This window comes from Macrobrachium nipponense, chromosome 3 (assembly GCF_015104395.2).
Source record: "Macrobrachium nipponense isolate FS-2020 chromosome 3, ASM1510439v2, whole genome shotgun sequence".
NCBI classification, from domain to species: Eukaryota; Metazoa; Arthropoda; class Malacostraca; order Decapoda; family Palaemonidae; genus Macrobrachium; species Macrobrachium nipponense.
In genome coordinates, this window is record NC_087202.1 from 121717307 (window position 1) to 121744375 (window position 27069).

Sequence of the window (27069 nt, forward strand, 5' to 3'; positions counted from 1 at the left end):
TCTGAAATTTTGCATGTTACACCGTGATAGACGGACATGTGTATATTTTTTTATAAAAAGTCTGTACAAGCAGTCCCTGGTTATCGGCAGACTCGGTTAATGGCGATCGGTTTTATGGGCTTATCTAGCACCTTAAAATCTGCGATTTATGGTGCCATAACAGGCCAAGTTTCGGTTATCTGTGCTACAAGGTGGTGATGATAAAGTTATAGTGCCATAACACACCTAATAGAGGCACCATTAAGTGGTTATCAGCTCCATTAACAGAAACTTGGGGCCATCGGCACCATAAATTCATAAATTGCCGAGTTTCGGTTAATGGTGGTTTTCGCTGATCAGCACCCTGCTGAGGATGGAACCCCTGCCGATAAGAGGGGACTAACTGTAAGTGACCTGGTGTAGTACTAAGGTTTCTCTCCAGTCAGTGACACCTCGAAAGTTGATAGAAATTTGGAGTACTTTGATTTATTTTACTCCAGAAATTGACTTCTGATCCAGCTAACCTTGGCTGTATTTTGGGGGAGTTCCCCACTGGACAAGTGGTTTTCGCGCTCGGCTGCCAATCCAGTGGTCCAGAGTTCGATTCCTGGCTCGGCCAACGCGGAATAAGAGGAAATTATTTCTGGTGATAGAGATTAATTTCTCGATATATTGTGGTTCAGATTCCACAATAAGCTGTAGGTCCCGTTGCTAGGTGACCAATTGGTACCTAGCCACGTCAAAATATCTAATCCTTCGGGCCAGCCATAGGAGAACTGTTAATCAGCTCAGTGGTCTGGTAAAACTAAGATATACTTAACTTTAGTATTTTGGGGATATCATCAACTTTAGGATCCTCTCACCTAGTTCTTCAGACTAGGTAAAGGTCATTGGTTTCATGGTGAAATAAACACAATTTTTGAATTAAGTTTTTCATTACAAACCCACTGTTTTTACAACAGTTGTTATTCTTCATTCCTGCTTCGTTGCCAGTGAGCCTGAATATACCAATTGCATGGCACACACACACACTCTCTCTCTCTCTCTTCTCATCTCTCTCTCTCTCTCTCTCTCTCTCGCCTCTCCTCCTTCTCCTCCTCCCCCTCTCTCTCTCTGCTTCCTCCTCCTCCTCCTACTCTCTCCATCTCTCTCTGTGCATCTCAAAAATTCCAGACTTGCATAAAAGGCCATGTAAAAGTAAAGGTTCTATTCTGAAATTATTGAAATTTTGAAATATGATTATTGAACTTAAAAACATTTTTCCCGGGTAAGGTTGATAAGAATTTTTGATAGGTGTCAAATTGCAATTTTTCTCTATTGTTTTAACCAGTTCCCTGCTGGTGCCTATTAAAGACCTCAGGCCTGTTAGCTATGAAAAATACAATTGAAAAATTTGTCATTCTTTTTTTCTTTAGTTGCCATATTTTACTCTTGTCACTGGTGTATATCTTTAGTCCTATGGCAATTTATTATCTTTGGGTATTTGTAAAGTGGATGTTTTCAGTTAATGAGATGTTACATGCAAGATTTCGAGTCTTCCATTAGTTCAAGTGTTTTGCCTCTTAGAATTGTACATCCAAATCCAAATTTGTAAAGGAATGTTCAATTGAAAACATGTCACATATCTCAAGCCTTTTAAATGGGTAACTTATGTACTTGAAATTCATTCAAGCTATGATTTCCCAAAAAGGTGTCATATTGATATGTAACATATTTGTAGGTTATATTAACTGTCTCAAAATATAAGATTGATCAAAATTGGGCTCGTATTTTTTTTGCAATTGGAGCTTTTTTTTTTATCTTCCCAATCATAGTTTGGTAGTTGATGCTGGAAAGATGCCTTTAGTTTACATTGCTACTCATCACTACTTCAGTATCAGTCTGCAATCTGCAATACAGATATTCAACTTGCATTGGATTATAGAAAAAGTCAGGTTTTTCTCCCTAGGAATGCAGTTTTGTAGTTTTTTGGCAGTGCCTGTGTTATATCTTCATTATTTTGTCTACCCATTTTCATGTTTTCTTGGTGCATGTTCTTGCCATTAATGTAAGTTTGCTAAGTTTGAAGTTGTGTAATATTGGGAGCTGGCATGTGATGTCTTTTCACTAGATTTTGTGTACTTCTCATTAGTTCTAGTGTAGTAGTTCCATATAATTTTTTCTTGTGTTTCTAACTAGTTCTATTTGCTGTTTTACATTTCCTAGATCATTGTATTCTTTTCTACCTGTTAGGCTGGGTAACATTTAGTGGCGTTGTGATGAAATTGTTGATTATCCTTGCTTATTGCATTTATCATTTTATTTGTTCTGCAGTTTTGTGTGATTTTTCTTGTAAGCTTTGACCAGTTATTGTTCACTTTTAAAATTTTTTTTTTTTTGGACTTGTGGCAAGTTTTATCTAACCATGCATATTTTTCTAAGGGTCTGTTTGGAACTAGTTATAACTTGTTTGTCATGAGGCCAGAGTCTGTGAGTTTGTTGGCACCTCTGACCAATGTTTGATTGCAGTGACATCTCAGTTAAACAGCATATACCCTGTGTCACTATTCAATAAACTACATTTTAAAACTATTTTCCCAGTTGGGAATTAAATAAATGTGAATGGTCAGCCACGAATAAGGATGAAATTAAAGATAACTCCCATTCTTATGGAAAATGAATATAGCACTCAAAAATGTGTTTAAAGAGTCCAGAAAAATATTTAGATAACTTTTGACAGTTGAAGATCTAGATGGTTCTTGTCATTATACTTAAAAAGGTGTAGAAACCCTTATACAGCACTGTGCTTGTAAATCAAGGTGCTTTTAAAAGCTATAATGGAAGTGCTTGTGATGCCCTTGTAGCTCATAGTAGTTATAACCTCGATAACAGCTAGATAGCCAAACTTGTACAAATTGTGCTATCTTTGACTTACCCAAGGGCGCACATCAATAAACTTCATAACTCAGTTGTTAGAGCCTGTGTTCTGGCACTCCACTAGAGAGTATTCTGAGATCTTTTGTTATTCATATTATTTACTAGTGGAATGAATGGTTACCCTAGAAAGTAACATAGTCCACTATGCAGACTGCTATCTGTTTTGTAGCTATTAGTTCCCCTATTATGTTAATAGAAGTTGTTGCTATCCTCATCAGATTCAGGAAGGTTTGGTAACTGGTTTAGAAAGTGGGGCATTCACATTTTCTAATCTTTTTAGCATTTGGTTCTACTGTAAGTAATATGGTAAAAGACTGCAAGATCTGCAGTTTACGTAGTAATATGAGGCACTTGCTGTTATCTAGACCAGTAGTTGAATTTTCATATTATAAACTCTAGCAATTTTTTTATGTTCAACCTGTGGGGATTACAACGTCCAGTGTTCCTTGCATTGCACATCACTGACAGCATTGGAGGTTTTTGTAGTATCTCATCATCACTAGTTACATTTCTGCCTTTTACATATCATCTGCTCTTTTATGTATCTGCCCACCTAGCTCTTTCCTTCAAAATTTTCCCGCCTCATTTGGCATACTGGTCTGGTTAGATCACTTTATGGTAATAGGTTTTGGTTTGTTATGCAAATGAGAGCAATAGACATTTGGTCTATTTTATAGCTCACCAGTTATTTTAGACTAGCTTGGTTCACAGGTGGAAGTGCTTCTTTTCTGATCATGGATCTTCGAATAAGAACCTTGAATATGATCTATGGGTAGGAACTCATTAAATAGCAGAAAGCAGTGATTATGAAATATGAATGTAAATTTTGAAGTTAACCATTATCAAATAGTTTCAACAAATAATTACCTTATTAATCTTGTAATAAATTTAGTGATTCATTGAATTTAGAACCATATGTAACTTCAACAATAAATTGGGATTTTTTTTTTACAGTAGCTAGTTACCATAGTAACATTTATGATATAAATTTACTGTTGCAGTTTTGGACGAATGCTCATCATCATAGTACTAATAAATTTTGTTTATCGATTATTTTATTTATGATCAATTATTGAGAGATGCAATTGCAGGCTAAGATAATCAATCATTTGATTAAATTGAACACCATTTCAAGTTATGGCTAGCTGAAGCTTTATATAAAGTGAGCTGGCATCTGCTAATATTTCCCAACTAGAAAGAACCAGAGGTCACTTTCAATACCCATTCATCTAAATAGATTCTGAAGACAGAAAGAAATTTGTTTAGACATACAAAAGTAGATATGTTTGTGTGTTCAGTTGGGATTTCTCGACTTATTTACGAAACCCTGATTCGGCCTTTGACAACTTGGAGCCCGTCAAAGGATCTAGGACCTGAGTAACATTATTAGCCCTTAAGAGCCAGGCTAAAATGTCAATATGCAGTACCACCCTGGGATCAGGAAGCTTAGAGGTCGGCCAATTTAAGAAAAAGCACATCAATGGAAAGAGGAAGGGACATGAAAATGCGAAAGGATTAAGCAAAAGTATTCTAAAAAAAATTTCCCAACTTCTACAAGAAGTTGAAAAGGACTATTTACAAACCCTTGTGGGGCCTCTGTTACAAAAGAGTCACAAACTTTACCAAGTCATATGTATTTTCTCTAATAAATTATTTTGTTTTATTTTGTGAAGTTATAATTACAGCTATACATTATCAAAACAGATAAGAACTAAAATCAGTACAAATTCTGAATACAGTATACATTTTTGTATATGCATCTTACTCAGTAATTAAATAGGTATAGTTTCTAAGTACTATAGCTATTTAATTATTGGGTAATTATCAAAATTTCATGTGTGAATACATAATTTACTGAGATTGAAGATGCTGTAATTTTTGGATTAAATGTCTTTTCTGATATTTATTTGCACTTTTCTTTGCAAAATTACAATTATAACTGACTTACTATAGTAAAAGATAAGAAGTAAAACCAACAGCAACCCCTGGGTATATTTTTGAGCAAATTTATAGAGACATCATGTGAGAGAGAGGCAGTACATGCTTCCTTGAAGTCAAGATCACAACTAACTCATGAGCCAACTGCTTCATTGATCTTGGCTCGTCTAAAAGTTGCAATTTGTGAATTTATGGGCTATAAAAGTATTGGAACCTCTTTCCTGCCCAATTCCTTCACAATGATTGAGCATAATATTGATGCTCACCAAAGAGAAATTTTATCTTAAATATAAGAATAAGTATTTTCCAAACATTATATCAGTCTACAGCGATTCTCAAAAATTCCCTTTTTTACTGATCGATTTGTATTCATGTTTACCAGTCTGTGTATTGACCTTTTTTGTTTCTGGAAATCCATGTCTAAGAGTACTTTTTCACTGAGCCATTGTCTCCTTTTTTAAATTTTCTTTTCTCTCATGTTATCAAACCTTGTACATAAATATATCATTTATGGATATATTATTAGAATGATAAAAAAATTTAGTTTTATGATTTGTACAGTAATTTATAAGCTTTTAAGCTTAATCACTAATTATGGATCAGGGTCTTTTTTTTATGTATATAACATTTGAGTAATGTTGATATTTTTAGTCATATATTATTGTAATTTACCAATTACTTTTCTACCATATACAGGTATGCGTTCAACTAACACTGGTATACCATATGTTCCCCTCCGGGGGCTCAGGTGGTTCAGTAACTAGCTCTCAAGAAGATCTCTTAGCAGCTCCTCATCCTGGTGGTAGCCCCTCGTCGACCTGCTCGCAGTCTCCAACCCCCATCGACGCTATACTGCGCAGAACACTCCTTCAAGGGAGGGCTCTGATCTCTCTACGCCTCCAGATAGTCCCTACAACTCACAGCACAATCTTCAAGTTTGTAATGGTGAGATTTCAATCATTATTTCCTACAGTATTTTGTTGGGTTTACTTTCATTGCAAGGCTAAATAAGTTGTATGCAGAGTTTGAGTCTTTGATACATATATAATTGGTACTTTGTTTATACAGTGGACAAACCTTTGCTTTAAAACTGGGTAGCCTGACTTTTTGTTTTAAAAGTTTAGGGGTAAAAATATCTTGCCATCCCTGAGGGAATGAGAATCCGAATCCTAAGCATGGTTCAAGGCACACCACCTTCTACCCTCCCATTCAGTTTGAACCATTGATAAGAAAAACAAGTTCAGTCATATGTTTTCTTTTTACCAAGATTTTAGCATGCAGTGACCTTCCACATGAATTTTATTACTATTTCTTTGGCTACTTATGCCACTGCATGTGCTTGGCAACTCCTCTTCCTCCTCTGTCATTTCTTTGAGTTATGACCATCTTCGCTAGAACCTGAAGTCTTAAAGAATTACTTCAGGCAGGATTGTACATATCTATGATATAATCATTCCTATATTCATTATACTGTCACTATCAGAACTATATGATAGTTCTGTCCACAGATATCACTACCATTTCCAAATAAAAGCATCTGTATTTATGCCAAGAGAAAAGCTCATTCTCACATGTCATTTTGATGTTTACTTAAGGTTTACATCTTGTTCTGAAGGTTATCCTGTAAGTTGGAAATCAAATGTTGTCATTTGTTTCTAGAATGTAAATAAAATCTCCTTACAGTGATGGCGAAAATGTAATGCCTATTACGAATTGCCTAATTAGAACCAAAAGAATTATAACTTGAGGCAAGTTGCATGTCATGGACAAAACCTTTTAATATAAGGACACAGGTTCGGCACAGTGAAAGGGTAAATCAATGCTCTGGCTCATTACTCTTCCTGGAGCACCTGCTTCTGTGCCTCTCTGTGCTTGGTGAGCATCCTCCTCTAGGTGCTTCTTCCACATCACACACATTACTTAGGAAATTGCCCTTCTTCAGAGGATTCCTCCACCGTGAACTCATTAGTAGTAGAAGTGCACCTATTGAACTTGCCCTTGTCAGTTTCCCTATGTTGTGTTCTTGGAATTGGACTTCTGAAAGATATTTCCTGTTTTCTTTTGTGAGTTTCAGACATTGCTTTCACCTATCCAAAACATTTTGCAGCCTGTACAACATAGAAAACTGTAGCTATAACCTGCAACTCAGATTTAGCGATACATTCTCTTAAGACCTGTTCCAGTTCATTAAGGATAAATGAAAATTCACTTTATTTTTACTTATGGAAGTCTTCCATTGAGAATTACAAAATTTTGACCAAGTCAGTAATTGTAATGCAGTTCTCAGTAGATGTATGATAGTTAACTAGATACGGTAATACCTTGAACTTATGCGAGGTTAGGTTTCAGATCCCCTGGTGCAATGGGGAATTTTTGCGTAAGTTAGGCACGGTCTCTAAAAATGCTAATAAATTCTTGCTTCTAGAGTTTGAACACTAAATATGACCCTAATCATACTCCCTAAGTATTAAGCTAACTTTTAGATGAAATTAAAGTTACTTAATTTTATATAAAATTTGCCTTAATACATCACCCTTAAAAAAAGAAGTAAATGGTTGGTAAAAAGATAGGAGTGTGAGAAGAATACATTCATACTTTTTCTTTCGCTTTCCCCTTCTGATGATCTATTTTCAGAAGTCTTCTCAACCTTGTTTTTAAGAAATTCTTTTTTCTGTCACTTTCTCTTCATTATGAAATTCCTTTTCATGAACAAACAGTGCTTTTTGTTTGGACTAATGCAACTCTTAGCTATGTGTATGTTTTAGAATGGCACATTTACAGTTCTAGATAGTAAAGGGAAAATTAGATCAATTTGCAATTGTCTACCGCTAACTACAAATGAGAGAGAGAGAGAATTAGTAAATTTGTTCACCTGTCTTGGGCAAAACTCCAGCTTTGGTATACCTATTCTTTCCCGAAAGTGGGCGGGGCTAGTTACCTACACCCAAAGCAAAAGAGCACTACCATGATTTTCAAAATTTATTGTTTCGAGCTGCCGTCAAGTAGAAACTAATAGCTATGTAATTACTTGGTAAGTATATATATAAAACCTTATTCTATTATAAAAATGTCATATTTGTCTGATTCTTGAATTGGTGCTGTATATTTTTTATCTCTGGGTACAATGTGATGAAAGGGGCAAATGATCCAGTTCTTAAGTGCAGAGAACCTAAATCTACATTGAAAGTAAAATAATATTTTGATGTCCTTCATTATTTCAACCATTCACAAATATCAGCTCATGAATACAGTATAAATAAATATCTTATTAAAATCTATGTTAATTTTCATCATGTATTTTAGACACATGACCATTAGATTTCCAAATAACCACATTTATTGGATAAAATTGATTTTTTATAGGCAAAATCTTTCTCAGTTCATTACACATAATAGTTATTGTGTTTCTTGAACAGTGTTTTATGATTATAGAGTCTCTTGTTTTTTATATACAGCTTTCAAACCTGATTGCACCAAAAAAGAATTCATGTATAGCAGTAACTTAGTTTTCTAATATATAAATATAAAGTACTTGGGTGATATCAAGATTACATGTTTATACAGGTAGGAGTGGTTCACGGCTTCCAGGTGGATTAAATAGAGGTTTTGTGGTAGCGATCCACGTTATTAGAACATACACCCCTAGTAGTAGTCGGGAGCTTCCCTGCTAGATCTCATGATTCCCCCTTGGCATCTCAATCTGATGTTCGACAAGTTCCTAGAACTTCAAGACTTCAAGCTCCACAGGTTAGTTAGACACTTTTTTCTGGATGTACTTGAATGTATAAGCAAGTGTGTGAATTGATTCTACAATGCACCTTTTGCTTGACTTGTTATATGGCATTGTATACAATGATTGTGTGCAGTATGGCTGAAAGGGTTTCATTGACAAACCTTGGTGAAAGTAGTACAATGCCCAGAGAGTTTTGATCAGGAGTTACATTTGTGCTTCAGTAGAAATAGAAGTATGTTCGTACATGAGACAAATCACAGACTCAGCTGAGCTTAATTCATGGAAAAGCAGAATATGCCAAATGGTATATTTCTACTAAAGGAAAAGACGTGACGCACGCAGGTACGTCCTTGTTGCTCTCATGGGAGCTAGATTTAAAGCCCTTATACTATTCTTTTCTTAGCATGCTTAGCAAGTAATACCTAAGTAAAGTGTTGACATAGTACCATTTTCACTCTAAGTTCATTTTACGGAGTAAAGTCTGTAGATAAAAGCAGCAGTACTGAGATTCACATATTTTATATCTGTAAGTAGACTAAAGAAACATTGGAAAAAGTACTTTTTGTTGTGGTAATTGGCAAAAGCATTGCCACATTTCAAGGTATATTTTTCAGTTTTCCCTTTCTTAAGAACTGCAGTGTCAGTCCCTCCTGCCCTCCACTGCAGTCATTTGTCAATAGTTTTTTGTGTACTATTAAAATCCTTATCTTTTAGGAAACATGTTATATTTTTTTTAAAGGTAGATCACAAATGAAGTGCATATCATATAAAAAAACAGACATTTTTAATCTATAGTTCCTGGCAGCTCAGACTAAAATATAAATAAAATATACAATTAAATAACAACTGCCACTCCCTCCAGTGGCAGTTGTTTATTTTAAAAAATAATAAGAATTATGTTGTTATTTTGGTATTAATAAAAAAAAAGTATTTCATGCTAAAAAATTAATTTTATTTTTTCAAAGAAACCCTGTCGATTTACAGAAAAAAAATTAGTTTCTCAAAAAAAGTAATTGCTTGCTGCTTATAGTCAGTCCCTCAGGTTGTTGACTGAATCATTCAATGTGTACTCTGAGGATTATGGGTTTGTATTTAGAAAATCACTTTTGTTTTGAAAATCCCACATATGTTTCATCACAAACTTATTACTTTAGCATAATCATAGTTTGAAGAGCTTACTTAAGCAAGGGACATGTTGAGTTGCTAACACTTTGATGAGATACACCAGAAGGGACAAGGGAGCTCTAGCCACAAAAACAGCAAGTTTTTATGTAGGAAAACCTATTTCTGGTAGCTGTTGCAAGCCCTACAAAGGAGTTACAACTTTCATGGTCCCTCAGGGCTCCATAAGACAGATCAATTCAATTTCAAAGAAGTGTCATGATAGTTGGTCTCGGACCAGAATCAGGTTAGTTCGGCACAGTGATTAGTATACAAAAGGACGCGGGAGGGAAAAGGGCTCTATCTCTCATCCCACAATGACTGCCTTGGTTTTTCTTTCATCCTACTTGTGGGCCAGATGTGGACAAGTGTGTTATATCAGACGGGCCAGAAGACAATTGTTCACCCATATGCCTTTTTGTTTGGGAAAGTGGATGAGTTTGGGGGACTCACAATACCAGCAATGGCGGGTTTTTCCTATATCAAAACCTGGTTTCTGCATTATGTAGCTATTTTTCCATCTTCAAAACGATCACAAAAAGAAATTCAGATTGTTGATGAAATCGGCATAAGTTCCTAATAAAATAAATTCCCAACACCTTGATAAATGTTTTGGTTCTTGAAGGTATATGTAATCCACAGGTTATCAAAACCATTTTATTTATTTGCGGGATACCCACTAGGGTTTTGCAAGTAAAGAATAGAAATCCAACCAGAAAAAACCTATATATGTTACTATTATTCTCATGTGGTTCTTTTAAGGAGAACTTGCCTAGTAATTGTGGGGTCTGGCATGTGGGATTTTTGCCACCATACCCCGACTATATCCTAACAGACCACCACTCCTGTATGGCAATAAGTGGTTTTAGGAAATTTTGGACCACCAAGGTAAATTCAACAGGTTATCAACCATATTCCATTCTTTTTGGATGTACCCTTTAGGTTTAGCAATAAAAAAGAGGGGAAAATACAACAGGAATCTATACTGAGATTGATATAAAACAAACTTATGATATTTTTTTGTATGTATCGAGGAATGCGTGTTTTTTGCAATGAAGCCCAGGTATATTTAATACCCTTTGCCCTTAAAAACTACTGTCAAATGACGATATTTAACTGCCCAATTTTTAACAGTTCACTGCCTCCTAATTTGATAAGGTTCTAGCAAAAAATTATTAAACAACAACAAATTATCATTTCAAAAATAATAAAAAAATTATTTCAAAACAGAAACACAACCCAAACCCATCACCCTAAACCCACAAAGAATCATCTTTAGCAAACTAATTATTACCCCGTTTATAGCAACTAATTCTTTTACCCTTTTTATAAGTCAGCACCATAGTTATTTTTTCCATTCATAAGTACAGTGGGTACCTCGACATTAATGAAAAGGACTCAACTTACGAAAAACTCGGAGATACGAAAGCAAATATGAAAAATTTTTACAAGCTCCACGTACGAAAATTGCTCAAGTTACGAAAGGGTTGGTTGCTGTAAAGTCCCGAGATCTTTTTTCCGCCTAGACCTACCGAGAACAATTTTAAAACTAGCGCCCTGCCAACGAGTAAACTTCGCCACCATCCTCCCGCTCTCCCATTGGTTCCTGATGCTAGGTCACCCAATAAGATCCATGCTCTCCTATTGGTCAGCATCTACCCCTTGTGCTTTATTTTTGTATTCTAATTGTTGTAAAAGGATGCTGTAAATTGAAAAAACTTATTCATGCAATAATTTAACTAAAAAAAAACATTAGGTAAAGATAGAATAAAAAGAATAGAAAATGAGAATGGTTTATTATACTGGTTTTGGTAGTTTCAGTTAGTTGAAGAGAGAATACTAATGAAAATTTATGGCTTACTGTGTTACTAGGAAAACGTGATTGCTTGGCGATTATTTGGTACTCGTCAAGTGCTGGATGTTAAAACCAGAAAATTTGGAAACTTTTTTTTTTGTTTTTTTTTTTTTAAGGTTAATGGTTACTTAATAATTAATTTGAAATGAGTACATGCAGTACATTTAATAAAAAAAAATTGTGAAGTTAGATATCAAAAATAAAAGATAAAATAAATCAGGACTGCTATCATAGAAGCCAAACAAATAACTTATTTTTTTAGAATTCTTCTCTTCTGTTTTTAATTATTAACGTTACGTATCATGTTCAGTTATAGCTGTCAGTAAACTCGGTAATCTCCATTAGGTAAAGATAGGAATAAAGAATAGAAATGAAATGGTTAGGTTATAACTGTTTGGTAGTTTCATTTAGTTGAAGAGAAGATACTAATGAAAATTTATGGCTTACTGTGTCCTTGGGAAAAAGTGATTGCTTGGCATTTGTTCGGTAACTTGTTTTAAGAGCTGATTTGTGTGTTATAGTTAATGATTAATTTAAATAATTAATTTGAAATGAGTACATACCTTGATTATTTATACATTTTATTTTGGCATATTCTAACCTTTTAGATTCTGTTAGGTTTGAGATGTCAGAATCATAGACTAGGCATACAGTAGCAACCGATAAACATAGGTTATGCTTATTTTTGATGAGGGACACTATGCTAAAAGTTACCTAATATATGCAGTAAAAATAGGGGTTAAAGTCCTAATATATGCCAGTAAAAATGGGGGGTTGGAACATTACATGCAGTTGAAATATTTACTCAAAGTACGTACAGTATTTTGCCCTTGTTTTGGGAAGTCATATTTCCTTCGTCGGGATCAGAGGTTCGTAACAACCCTAGAAACATGTGTTGTTAGACCGGAATCAAAATATAATTTACTGGGGTGGCTTGTTTTGTCAGGACTTGGAACCTGGGTTAGGTATTTTACATGTAAAATGCAGTTCAAGATACGAAAAAAACGTCCATGATACGAAGGCTGCCCTCCCCCCCGGAACGGATTAATTTCGTTAATCTCGAGGTAAGGTCCCACTGTTACCATGTTTTGTTTCCGTTGTAGCAATAAAAGATTCATATGTGCTGATTATTTTATACTGCTTACCGTATATAGCGGGCCTTGAGAGAGGTAGATACCGTAAAACGGAAGTGATTGAGGGATTTCAAGAGGGCATTGCTTTGAACTTACCGTAAACTGTACAGTTATTATTAATGTTTCTTTAGAGGGAAGGGTAGCCAGAAAGAAAACTCAGCTCGTTACTTAAAGCTATTTAATTTACAAAAAGGCCAGCGTGGCTGGCGGAGAAAAGGTAACAAATGATGGCACTCCAATGGAGCTGGCTTTCCATTACACCTTGGGGTATGCAACACTTGCGGGCAGAGACGGCACCGTGACTCATCGGAATCTGGAAAAGGAATCCCAAGATTAAACGAGATTATAAGAAAAAACTGACTTCTTGCTTTGTTTAATTAATTCTCTTAATACTGGGGAGAAGGAAACTTTTAAGGTTTCACTGGGAAGGTATTGCAATGGACTCCATTGGTCTGGGACGATTTCACACAAGGGGAAGCATGCGGCCATGATGGCAAGTTGGAGAGGGAACAAAAGGATGCAATTCCTTTTGTTGCTGGAAATTGAATTGGTAGAATGAAGGATCAAAAATTATTAATAGGTGATAAGGGAGAGACTCGGCAATATGCTGTTCCACAAGACGTACCTGGATGTCGTGTTCAGTGTAGACCTTTGTTAGAAAAATACATGGCCCCCACCGTTTGGATGTAGGGCCTGGGTTCATCGGCGGGTGCCACTCACACCCTGGGTAGGCCTAACAGGAAGGCAAGGTAAATAATTTGAGCCTCCTTGTCCTTGAAGGATCACGTCTCGCAGCCGACTGAGGACAGAATTCAGTTGGGTTTGGGCTTGGCGGTGGGGGTTGGAGGTCAGCCTTAAACCCCCCACGAATCAAGGCAAAATCCTGGAAACATAAAAAAGCATACAGCCAAGCAGATGGGTCACAGGAAAGTAGAGGCTTAAGGTTTATTAGGTCTAAGAAGTACCAATCTGCCTACACCCTTCCATTTTGAGATACGTTCCCTACAGCTGGATAAAAGCACTCTTTTTTTTCCCCCAACTGGGGAACCTTCCTATCCTTCTAGCTGGAGGGTTTGGGATTGCCCGGCGTTTTACTAAAATCAGCTGGATATTCTAAAGAAATGGACTTGACCGTTTTCCAAAATCGAATTTAATTAAATTAATTGCGGGGTAGAACGAACGATCTATAAACGGTCACAGCTCCCCCCTGTTAAGAAAGGCAATTCACTCCCTTTCGGGGACTGTGATGAAGGTCTTGGCTTAAAATAAATTGATCGTCCTAGACACCCAAGATTCTCCTACTCCAACCATTGAAGTTTTGTTTTTGAGCAGCGGATACAGCTAACTACAGTGGTCCTACCTAACTTATAGGCAAAAGACGCCTAAGTGTTAACTAACGTTAAGTGTAGTGATGTAGTCTAGCCTAAGTAATAAAACTACGGGTTGTCTTCGTGGACGGACACAGTCTACTCTACTCTAGATAAGGTTACTTGAAAAATTCTTTTACTTGCTACTAACCTAATGCCCTGGTACTAAACATTAGCCATAACACCTACTCAAGACAGTTAAATGAAGGACGCAACTCATTCCAGAGGTGTGGTACGCCACAAGCAGTAATGTGTCGACCGGAATTGTTTTAAAATAACACAATGACGAGGTAATGATGTGCATTGGGGATGAGTGGTTAATTGACCCAGGAGGAGGAAACGCAATGAGGTTAATTATATGTTTAAGTGAGGGTTAGTATTACAATGGCTAGGGGTTAGAGGGTTCTTAATGCTACTGGCAGAGATCAGGCTGGCTACCTTCTCTGGGTAGGTTGCCAGGATCATTCTGCAAATGAATGCGGACACTGTACCTCGGGCACAGGTCGTGCCAAGGAGAGCATGTGCTCTTTTGTTTTTTGTTAGTTTTGTTAATGATTGGTTATGTCCCTTCCTTCTTCTTCTTCTTCTTTTTCCTTTTTCCCCAGGACCTGGCAGATACCAGTCCTAGGAGTAGACGGAGGCACCAGGACTCTGGGGAAACGGCCAGGAAAAACGCCGGCAGGAGTCAGATGGCAGTGGTAGCCTGAGGAGATTTCAGGAGGAACACCCTACTTCGGTATCTGGCCAAAGCAAACCGTCGTAGAGGTGGAACCTACTGGCAGGGGAGGCCCTCCCCACTTCGGCTGGCTGCGACAGCCGCTTCGTTAACGGGGAACAAACTCCCGGCTGACCTATGGTTCGGGCGGGCAGTTCCTGGTTTCCAGAGGAGGTATGAAGGTTAGGGCTGTCGGAGGCCGGGGTTCATCCGTCGGGCGACAGTGGTGAGGGGTGAAGAAAAAGGACTCATGGACTTTGGACTTTAGGAGTTGGCCAATGTGGGCTTTGGTGGGGGGGGGTTTGGGGGGCGGTAAGCTACCATGCCTGTTGGAAGATCTCCATGCCTTAGGAGGATCCCTGGTTAGGTTAGGCGCCGGCGCTAGCTCGGGGCCAGGCACAGAGGTTCAAGTTTCGAGGTAGTGGCTATACGTCCAGGCTGGACGGAAGCTTGGCACTGACTCAGTCGCTGCCAAGTGGTACCTGGCAGAGAGAGTTGAGGTCGACTGGGGGGGGGGGGGGTGGGAAAAAAAACCCCTGTGGCGGGATAACGGAGGTTGCAAATAACCTCCTTCAGCGTGCCTTGGTTATGGGAGACAGGAGGGTCCTGTCTTCTTTTGGAAGGCTAAGCCTTGTGGGACTTGGGACAAGTGGGGTCCGCTGGCACAATAACTTGCTAGGGCACCTAGGCCAAATTGTGGAGTGCCCTATTACATTACAGGTTCTTGCAAACGGAAAACTGTGAATGGTACAATCTCCCTCCTTGGTAACGAACGGCGGGGGAGACTGTTGAGGTGGGAAATAGTAATTCCTAGAGGAAGCTAGAAGTTTCGGTGGGACTCCTTGAATTTGGAGCGAATTGACATGGGCGGGGTTAGGACACCCCTAGGCTTTTTGAATTGGGAGGGAGACTTCATGGTCTTGCCCTAGGAGGAGGGTCATAACCTCCAGGGATTGTAGCTTGCAAACTGCAAGAGTACATTTCTTTGGAGAAGTGAGGTCTGAGTGGGAACCTCAACTTGGACGGTCGGAAGGATCAGTTTAATGTGTGACTTGATACCTTGCCAACGGTGATCAATCGAACGTCTATCAAAGTTAGCCCCGCGGGGAATTGCGGTCTTTCACCCGTATCAGGAGATTTGAGCGCCAGAGTCGTCGTGAGGCTATGGACATTGGACCTTGGTTGGCCGATAAATGGCTTTGGAGGGGCAGTGGGGTGAGACGGTTATATGGGCCCTTAAGCTGGGGCAGGGGTCCTAGAGAAGAAGGATTGGTGACGGCCATTGCGATGGCAGGAATATTAAAATTGCGCACCCTCCCCATAGGTTGGCAGACATGTGACCCTTGCGGGCCACATCTTCGGCAGAACAGTGTTCCAGAACCTCTTCCGTACAGGCACTGGATGAATAAAAGACCGAGATGGGCCCCCACAGGTTTGCGAAATCTGTGGAGTCACCAAGGCTGGCAGTTGTGCTCTTGGCACAGGTGAACCGTCCTCCCTGTTGGATCACCTCCCCGGAAAACAAGCCTCCGGGGGTTTCAACTGGGGGGTACTTACCCCCCCCCCTCTTCCAAAGGGGAGGAGGTAGGCGGTTAATAAAGTGGTAAGAGGCTGGAGATGCGTGCGGGGAAGGAAAAGAAAACTTCGGGCTATGACACATGGGGTCAAGGGCCAGGTTCGGCAAATAAGACAAAGGATGGTCCGGGGACATCGGAGGCACTAGCCGCCTGAACCTAAATTGAGGTGCGGTGTGGTTATCTTGGCATGCGCCAGGTGTTTTTTTCCGGTGCATCTTGGTAGGGGAGGGAGCTGCGTCCAAGGGGGAGATACGGCTTTAGTAGATCCTCGGCCCAATAGCACCATGATAAAAACATCATGGAAAGTTGGTCAACTAAGCGCCCAGGCGGCACCAAATGTGGTTTACCCTGGTTCTCCACTGGTCCAGAAAGGGCATTTCATTTCCACATTCAGGAAAGGAACGAAGGGAACAGAATAGAGGTTGACCGTCAATCCATTCAAACTGAATTTCTTTCTTCGTTCGTCTCGGATTTTGGCACCCCTAGGCAATGCCTTTCTGGGAAATAAGGGGAGGACCTGGGGCTTCGGGTGTCGGCCATATGAACTTGTACCCACTGATAGGCCGTAGGAGACTGTTCATCACGGCCAGGGCTACACGGTAGCCTTCGGAGAAGTTCACCTCCCTGGAAAGCTCTCCTCCCAAAGGTAGAAGGGGAACCGACTTGGGCAATGGTCGGAATCCACAGCATGCCCACGCACAACAAACAAGTGGTGCAGAACAACCTTCCGCAACCAACTTCTTTACGGCCGGGAGTCCAGGCCTCATGGTGGTCTGGGGCTTGGAAACTAGCAGAGGAGAGATTGCGTTCATCTAGGAGAGGAGAGGAGAGGCATGCAGAGATAGGCTCTTTGCTTTCTTTTCATTCTTTCTTTTCTTTCTCTTGCTTCTCTGGCTATCCTTCTCTGCTTCTCTTTCTTTTCTCTATGCTTCTCCAGGCTTTCCTCTATGCTTCTTCTTTCTTTCCTTTCCCTGCTGGCGCGCAACCCGCAGCCTGCTGCGGTCTTTATTCCAATGGTCAAGGGCTTGTCCCAGTGTAACCAGCCTCCCTGCCCAGAGTTATGAGGGCTCCGGAGCTTCTCTAAGCTCTCTGGCAAAGAAGTCGAGGGAAGCAGGGGAAGACAAATTTCCCCTTAGGGCTACAAGTTAGAGGCTCCGGAAGAAAATGGAAAATAATGGCCAGGAAAGGGTTACTGAAATGGAATACGGAGTGACCTACCGAGTGTGGAAAAGATGGCAACTCCACTTGGAGGAAACAAAAGGGTTCTGCAATGTGTAATGAAAAAGTCGAAAAGACGGGTGCGGTCGGCTCGGGGCACTTTGTGAATGGGCACCTTTGATGAGGCGAAAAAATCGAATGCAGTGTGCGGCGGGTACGTCAACACTTTACGGGCGTTCCCAAAACTTGGGGAGGGCGACGTTTGGGAATGGGCTAACTGTAGGTCCAATACAGGTGCACGGCAACCTTCATGAGGAGGCGTTCCTTGGTTCAAGTGATCCAAAATGGGCGGATACTCCTCTATAATGAATGAGAGTTCCCTAGGACGGACACGCAGGTCTATAGGGCTACCTGTAACGTCTGTACCCAGGTGCGCTGCACTTATGAGGAGGAGTTCCTTGGGCCCAGCACTAAGTAGTGCTGGTTATTGGCAGGCACTCTTCGGGCAGGCGTTCCCTTGGATTGGTCCGAAGGATCACTGATCCTCGTACCCACCCCCCACCGGGACATTAATGAAAGTGGGCGTTGCGTAAGGACGGACACCGCAGGTTTAATGGCTACCTGTACGGACCTGTACAGGTTTGTACAATGGCACTTATGAGGAGCCGTTCCTTTGAGCCACTGGTATCGTTTGCTGTGGTTGTGTCCCGGACAACTACAACGCAGTATACTCAAAGGTATTAACCGAAGTTGAAAATGGCACCTCTTGTTCGGGGCAAGAGTGTAAATGGTGGAGGATGGAGAAAGTAAAAAAGGTCGGGAGTTTACCTTCAGCAGCCAGTCGCGATGGACAGTGTCAAGAATTAGTGGCACTGTAAAATGGTAAGGACCTGACGTGCTGGCCACTGGTTGGTTGGCCAGGTCCTAAACTGGTAAACGGAACTTCCCTGTCTGGAAGTAATGAATTTGAGTGGCACACTGGTGCGAAATTGTGCTTGCGGTATACGCAAGTCTTTTGTGATTAAAAGAAAAATGAAAAAGGACCACTAGGGCCAACGACAGGATAATGGAAATTTTAGCAATTGCTCAGTCCCTCGGCTGAAGTACTCGATAAATGAAAGAAAATAAATGTTTACAAACTGCAAGTGGCACCATGCCGCGTAACGTATCACGCTGTGTAAATGAAAGGACACAAGAGACCTAACAAAATAATGTTGAATTCTGACCTGCTATAATAATGGTCTAAGATGTAGTTAACTCTTGGCTTCTGTGGAATACTGTGTTTCTGGTTTTCTCTCTCTCACTCTTCTCTTCTCTCCTCTCTCCTCTTCTCTCTCGGGAGAGGGTGGAAAATGATACATGACAATGAAACTCCTATTTATTTGAATTGAACTACTAATGTTAGTTTAATATGGACGCAACTTGCGTTAAATGAATTTCACTTACGTTAACGTGAAATGAAAGAATTGCTTTGGATAACGTTTTATAGGAAATGATAACGCGCTCGTGTGGTGAAACGATCTTTTACGTTACTAGTAGCGGCTTGCGCTTATGAAATTGATTTGAGTTTACATATGAATTTTACAAAGACGCGGTTTTACGTTAAACAATTCTTGCAAGGACACTTACTTTTAAGATTTTACGTTAACTTTACGTTAAGGACAATAAAGTGAAAACAAAAAATAGATGCGGTAAGGATGTTTTAAACGATTGTTAGCAAACAAAAATTGTAAATGAGGTTACGGTTAAGTTTGAAGTGAAATGAACAAAAAACTTCGCTCAAGCGCGAAGGCGAAGTACGAGTGATGCGAGGTGAAAACACGTTGAGGAAGAGCTGACCAGCGCGGGCGAATCAGCTGATTCTTCTTAAGCAAATGCAGAAGGCAATTTTACAACAACAAAAGTTTCTACTTTATTATTCAATGGCGAAATTACGTTAATTTCTCTGGCAGAACGATAGTTACTAGTTACACCGAGATTCGATATTATTTACGTTTTAAAAAACTTCGAGACTTACGTTAACTTTGGCTTAAATGGTTTGGGATAATTCTGAAAAGGGATTAAAAACCCATGGCTGCCGGCTGTGATGCGAAAAACGAAAGGATGGTTGAGACCGCGCATGGCGCGGAACGATAGCGCGAAGACCGAATTAGCTGGAGAGGTAAGCGGTTACCAACACTTGGAATGAAAAACTAAGTTAAAAATGAATACCCATCTAACATATCACAGACAAAACGAATTGTACACTTCTTTTGGCCGTAACTATTAGTAAAACACATCCATAAACTAAACTAGGCTTTCTAATACAGCAAATAAACCCTGGACCAAAGCACTGTTCCTAGTTTGATCTGGTCTTTCTGGCATATATTCTGCACCCACCGTGCAGTCTCGTCCGACGAGCACAATGCGATTATAAAATAACCAGAATTCGCTCCCGGCGCTCTGGCCGTTACAATATAATTAATATTTCTACCTTTCAACATTTGTTTTTTTAAAACACTTCTAAATAAAAATACTTAACGTTACCGTTAAGCTAACATAGGTTATAAATAATCATATTAATGAATGGAATACCTTACCGTGCAGGTCAGTGTTATCTTTCTTTCCCTGCAAGTGTGCTTGATTTTACTGTTTTGTAAAATAAATTCTTTACAAGTTTACGTGTTTACAACGGATAACGCGATTTACAAGCTTTTTTTTAAGCAAGCTAGGGTTCGTAATCCTCCGGCGAAGGTCGACAAATGTTACGTATATAGCGGGCCTTGAGAGGAGGCTAGATACGGTAAACGGAATGTTGATTGAGGGATTTCCAAGAGGGAATTGCTTTTAACTTACCGTTAAAACTGGACAAAAGTTCACTTATTTAATTGCTTTAGAGGGCAAGGTCGCCAGGACCCAGGAAAAACTTCAGCTCGTTACTTTTAAAAGCTATTTATTTTTTTTTTTACCCCCCCAAAAACAAAAGGCCCGTGCTGGTGTGGCTGTGGAGAAAAGGTAAATGATGGGCTCCACTGGAGCTGGTTTCCATACACTTGGGAGGGTCGATGCACAACTTTGCGGGCAGAGACGGCACGTGACTTCATGGAATCTGAGGAAAAGAATCCCAGATTAAACGAGAATTTATAAGAAAAAATGGACTTCTTGCTTGTTTAATTAATTCTCTTTTAATACTGGGGAGAAGAAACTTTTAAGGTCTTTCACTGAAGTATGCAATGGACCTCCATTGGTCTGCGGACGAATCACACAAGGGGAAGCAATGCGGCCACTGAGGCAGTGGAGAGGGAACAAAAGGAGAGGATCAAAATTAGCAATAGGTGATAAGGGAGAGAACTGGCAATATGCTGTGTTCCCAACCAACGTACCTGGATGTCGTGGTTCAGTGTAGAACCTTTGTAGACAAAATCATGCCCCCTTTGGCCCCCCCTTTCTTGAGGCCTGGGTCATCGGGCGGCCAGCCACCAAACCCTGGGTAGGCCTAACAGGAAGGCAGGTAATTTGACCTCTGTCCGAGATCACGTACTCGCAGCCGACTGAGACAGAATTCAGTTGGGTTGATTCGGGGGTTGGAGGTCAGCTTAACCCCCCCACGATCAAGGCAAATCCTGGGAAAACAAAACAAAGCATACAGTCCAGCAGAGTGGGGTCACAGGGAAAGAGGAGCTCCTTAATTAAGGTCATAGGTCTAAGACAAGTTACCAATCCTGGCCTACACCCTTGCCCTTTGAGTATACGGTCCCTACAGCGATAAGAAAAGACTCTTTTTCCCCAACTGGGGAACTTCCTAATCCTCTTAAGCTGGAGGGTTTTGGGGTTTCCCGCGTTTACTAAAAATCAGCTGATATTCTAAAGAAATGGTCCTGCCGTTTTCCAAATTTTTTTTTTTCGGGGAACAATTTAAAATTTAAGTTAATTGCGGGGTTAGACGACAACGATCTATAAACGTTCACAATACGTTATAAAGCAAACAGTGATCCTCTAAATGAAAGATACTGTACTTAGAGCTTTGTTGTTAATTACAATAAAATTATAAACTGCAGTGGACAGTAAAAAAGATTCCGAGTAGCTGTTTAGAGTTCGAATGCCATAGTTAAGGAGTAATTACAAAAAGAAAAAGACTCATGATTTTATACGTTATGTTACTTGTCTGGTATTCCATCTATTTATCCCATCTTCTAGGTGAATAAGTTTAAAATGTAAAAGAGAATGATGAAAGTATTGTTAGTAACGTTTAAAACTAACTAAGGAGAAAAACGGCTGTTGGTTTTCCTTAGAAACAAAACTAAATTGCATTTCAACCATCGTACAATAGGTAAACAAAAAATTACAGTAAACCCCCTGTATCCACGAAACTCACAGTATTCACAGATTCCTCTATGGGCCTTATCGCAGGAAATTTACCTATTTGCAGTATTTTTCTTTTAAAAAATTCAAAAAAATCCCATCCCATTTACTGGTATTTTCATATCAATTTCAAACGTAAAAATGCACTTTTTGTATAAAACTATTAAAAAAACCATGTAGTATGTATAAACATTTGTAGTGGAATTTTCTTTAATTTTAACTAACAAAACAGGCAGTTTCAAGAAGTTTTATAAGGGGTTACAAGTTATTTGCGAAAATACAGCTATTTTCGTGGGGGTTTTACTTTTTGGTGCCGTATCCACCCCGCGGAATAAGGGGTGTCCACTGTTACCGTGGGTTATGGTTTACAAAATGGCGTTAAATTAAAATAAGGAAACTGATATGTATTACACTTATATATACAGTGTGGCCTCCCTTAGTCACGGATCAGCAGCCGCGGGACAGCTAACCAGGGGCTTTTTCCTTGGACCACTTCTCAGTCTTTCTATTGCTGGTAGTAAGCTAAACCGCGACCCATTATGGTCTGATAACAGCACATGCATGAAACATCATTCACATTATGATATTAACTGACAATAAAGGTAATAAAACCATTATTTCCACCTTATAATCTTATTGGCATATCTTCAGAATAGATTAGCCTATTCATGGATTTTAATTACACAATCATTGACATCAACTCTTGTAGTTGAAGTGGGCAGCAACGAAATGTAAAAAACATTAAGTTACATTGCTTCAACAGCGACCTTTGTCATTCATTATTCCCTTTAGGAAATGTTTAACTAGTAGTGAGGCAATTACAGAAAAATAGTAACAGTCTTAGGAAAAACATTAATTTTCAATTCGAAATTCATTATGGTTTTGGTTGAACGTAATCAAACTTCTCCGAAAAACACTGCAGTCATACAAAACGAAATAATTGTCATAGAATTCATTGCTATTGTTGTTTGTGATCGGCAAACAAAGCGTAAACGTAATAAAAAACCATTTGTTTTTACTTTAGCTAGTATATTATTGTCCATATTCATTCAATAAAAAACTGCAATCTTATGTTTACCATAATATTGGGCATATCTGTTCATAATAAAAAATCATCTTCAAGGAAATAATTTCTTGGGCGGGGAAAGCATTTTTCAAAAGACAAAAAAATACACGTTTACAAAGGTGCTTTACAGTATGCAATTGATCTTACTTTGATTTTGATGAGATTACTTAAGATTATTAGTAGTTGGTACTGTAATCGGTACTAACGTTACTATATTTTTTATCATAAATCTGGTATTTCATTCATCGAAAAAAAAAATATGTATGAATCAAATCGTGACCGCCACCCAAACCTAATCAGTCTTGTTGAGTAAACTACTTTTTTACACAAAATGTTGATAGTGGTTACACTGTTTATACAAAACTACCGAACGTATTTTACACAAGTAATGCTCTAAAACTGTATCCATAAATCACTTTACTTATTTTTTTGGAGCCCCCAAATAGTATATCATGGTAAAAATAATGAAATCGCGAATTTATCATAGAGCAAGATTCACTAATTACTGTATAGTTTACATCTTGCATGATTAAATACATTTTTATGAAGAAAATTATTTACTAATTTTCAAAATACGTACTAAATATGAATGAATGTAAATAGCAAAAATTGAATAAAATTGATAAAATGAAAATAAAATTAAAAATCCCACCCCAAAATCAAAAACCAAGATCTCTCTCTCTCTCTCGCTCCTCTCTCTCTCTACTCTTCTCCTTCTCCTCTCTTCTCGTCGCTTCTCCTCTCTTCTCTCCTCTCATCTCAGTATACTCTTATATCTTAATGAAATAAAAACAGCAAGCTTTTCAAAAAAAACAAATTATTTTCTTACTTACAAAAAAAAACTATTAATACCGATTCTATTATTATCATAATAAAAGAACTAGATGGGCCTACGGACAATTTAGTAAATACCGTACCATGTGTTACCATATTTTATTCTTTCTGTGCATTTACTAAACTGTGATTCAATACCAACTTTTATAGTTGACTCAATGATTATCACAATATAACAGTATACAAGAGAATAATTTTATCACTAGTCAAACAGTTAACTCTTGTCCTAAGCTGCCTTCCCTCTCTCTCCTCCTCTCTCTCTCTCTCTCTCTCTCTCTCTCTTCTCTCCTATCTCTATCTCTCTCTCTCTCTCTCTCTCATGAAATAATGAACAAAATATGAATTACTCTATCATAAACTTTTCCAAATTAATTCTTTCGTTAATAACAAAACGTTACCACCAGCTGATTCTCAAAACGTAAACAGAAAGGACAAAAATAGGTTTTTTCATTATGGTTTTTATTTGCTGTTTGTACATTAAATATTTAGTTAGGGTTGGGGCTGTAATCATTACAGTAAGTCATGTTTTTTTTTATTATAAGTGTGCTCATTCACAAAATAGGTATATGTAAGTACCTACTTGTAGTTTTGTGCAGCAGCCAAATCATGAAAATAAAGAGAAATTGAAAAGTTTTCATAGGATTTTTTGACAATTTTTCAGCTTACAACGATTTTCGGCTTAAGACACATCTCGATATTGGAACCCCCGTCGTAAACTGGGAACTGCCTGTATTTTAATAAAAAATACAGAACATGAAAGAACACATTTTACTGTTATTTTCACACCTGTAAAAGATAAATAGTACTCAAGTTCATATGATGAAATCAAGAGGAAATAGCAAACTAAATGTCTTTACACAAAATTATGCCCCCAGTGCCATCTGCAAACGAAAAATATAACTAGATTTCGTTCACAACAAGACCTATTAAAGTCATGTTTTGACCTACAAACACTTTGTGTAACGAAGTATAACCTTGTCTTATATAAGTAGTGTATCTAGAAATTCTTTTACACTAACTTGGAGCAAGAAAATCGCTCTGAATTGAGCTAAATATGGTGAAATAAACTTATCTCGTAATCATCCCCAGTTGATTTCTAAACTAAAACATTGATCACTGTCTGAATTTTATAATACATACTATTAATGATAGGAGAATAGTACTATATATAATATTACTGGATACAGTGAAGTAAAGCATAACTTTTTAAAAGATCCATGGAAAAGATGCATAGTGTTTGTTGTGTTTGTATTCTATAATACAATACTAATAGAGAATATTACATATTCGGCACTAGATCTGGAGACAGAAACCCTCAAAGTGATATGTATACTGTAGGCTAGGCTATTGTATATGTATATGATATATACCATAGTGTACGCTAGGCTAACTTATTAGTGTTATTCAGTTTCTCTTTGCACTGAATTATCATGAGTCAGTCTGCATTGAACTTAGAGAATCAGTTGATACAGTAAACCCCCAAGCATTTGCGACTCAATATATTTGTTGATCCACCTATTCGCGGAGTTTTCTACGGACCATATATACACTATTAATACCCTGAACTTATGCAAGGTTAGGTTCCAGACCCTCTGGCGCAAGAGGAATTTTTGTGTAAGTTGGCACTGAATATGACCCTAATCATGCTCCTTGTATCAAGCTAAGTTTTAAACATAATTAAAGATATTGTAATTTTATTTAAAAGTTAGCTTAATACATTACCCTTCAAAAGTGTTCTTGACCACTATTTGTCCTAGTTCCTCACTGGACGAGTGGTTGTCGCGCTCGGCTGCCAATCCTGTGGTCCGAAGTTCAAATCCCAGCTCGGCCAACGCGGATTCATTGGAAGTGATTTCTGGTGACTGAAATTCATTTCTCAATATGGTGTGGTTCAGATCCCACAGTAAACTGTAGGTCCCGTTCCTAGGTGACCAATTGATTCCTAGCCATGTATAAAAATATCTAATCCTTCAGGCCAGCCCTAGTAGAGCTGTTAATCGGCTCAGTGGTCTGGTAACTAAGATATACTTAACTTTTTTCTGAAATTCCTTTTCATGAACAAACAGTGCTTTTTATTTGGACTAATACAAGTCTTAGTCATGTAAAAATAGATCAATTAAAAATGATCTACCACTTGGCTTGAACATCAGCACAAAGAAGAGCGAGATCATGGTTGTGAGTAAGGATGATGATTGGGTGCATATGAAGGATATGACATCAGAGGACAGGAACTCAAGCAAGTTGAGAAGTTTGTTTACTTGGGAAGTGTGGTAACAGCAGACGGGAGGCAAATTGAAGGTGTACAAAGAAGAAAAACTAGGAGCAGCAGAAGAGCTTTTTGAGGTTCTGAGAAAAAATGTTTGGTTAAGGCTGAAATCGCTTGAAAACTTAAGATTGAGAATATTCAATGCAGTAGTACTACCAGTCCTGATGTATGGCTCGTCCACCTGGCACTGACCAGAACAGAGGAGAAAAGGTTGGATGCTTTTGAGATGAAGCTGCTGAGAAGGATCCTTGGCATTAAATGGGATGATTAGTTGTTTTAGAAGACATTAGGGTGAGATGAGGCAAAAGCCAGTCTTACCAGGTTGAAGAGGGGAAGGCTGAAATGGTTTGGACATGTTGAGAGGATGGATGGGAATAGAGACCCCAGGAGAGCACTGAGAGCAGTACAAATAGGAAGAAGACCGCTGGGTAGACCAAACGAGGTGGATAGACGTAATTGTCCAGGGATCTTGAGGATGAAAAAATCCGAAACTTAGAGGAAGCAAGGGAAATGGCTCGGGATAGAGACAGATGGAGAGGAACTGTATCAGCCTTATGCCACTGGCCAGTGGGGGGAAGATAAAGTAAGTAAAGAACTTACTATAAAACCCCCACATTTTGGGACCACCTTGATGTGGTGAGGGAGCTCTTGAACCTCAGGAATTTCTCCCTAGGTTCGAACCCAAGAGTCCCATATAATATATATTTTGGGGTTTAATATTTGTTGATTTTTCCATTTTTGTCAAAATTTTCCAATTTTCCAAATCAAAATAAATAAGAAAACATATCATGGTTTAACATAGAGTTAAATAAGCGAATACCACAGGAAAATGATAGTCAGAAATCCAAGCGCTTTCGTCTTTATTCAGACATCATCAAGGAGCTACTAAAGTACAATTGGAGTTTGGAGAGGAAGGTCTCAGGTACAAACAAGATCAGGAATACCAGATGGTTAATTATCAAAAGGGTAAAAATTAAAAGGGATAATCCAGGATTATCGGATATCACGCGGTCACAAACTTAACCCTTAA

At 38.7% G+C, this 27069-nt stretch overlaps 1 protein-coding gene and 1 long non-coding RNA gene across 3 annotated transcripts in view; one reads left to right on the forward strand and one right to left on the reverse strand.

The window, feature by feature from the left end:
* Positions 1 to 27069, reverse strand: part of LOC135222016 (SLAIN motif-containing protein 2-like) — a 198619-nt gene that overhangs the window by 36917 nt on the left and 134633 nt on the right. The window lies entirely within an intron of this gene.
* Positions 8480 to 27069, forward strand: part of LOC135222276 (uncharacterized) — a 35491-nt gene continuing 16901 nt past the window's right edge. Inside the window, exon 1 of the long non-coding RNA XR_010316258.1 lies at positions 8480 to 8580. This is a non-coding gene — a long non-coding RNA (uncharacterized LOC135222276). The remainder of the gene's footprint in view (positions 8581 to 27069) is intronic.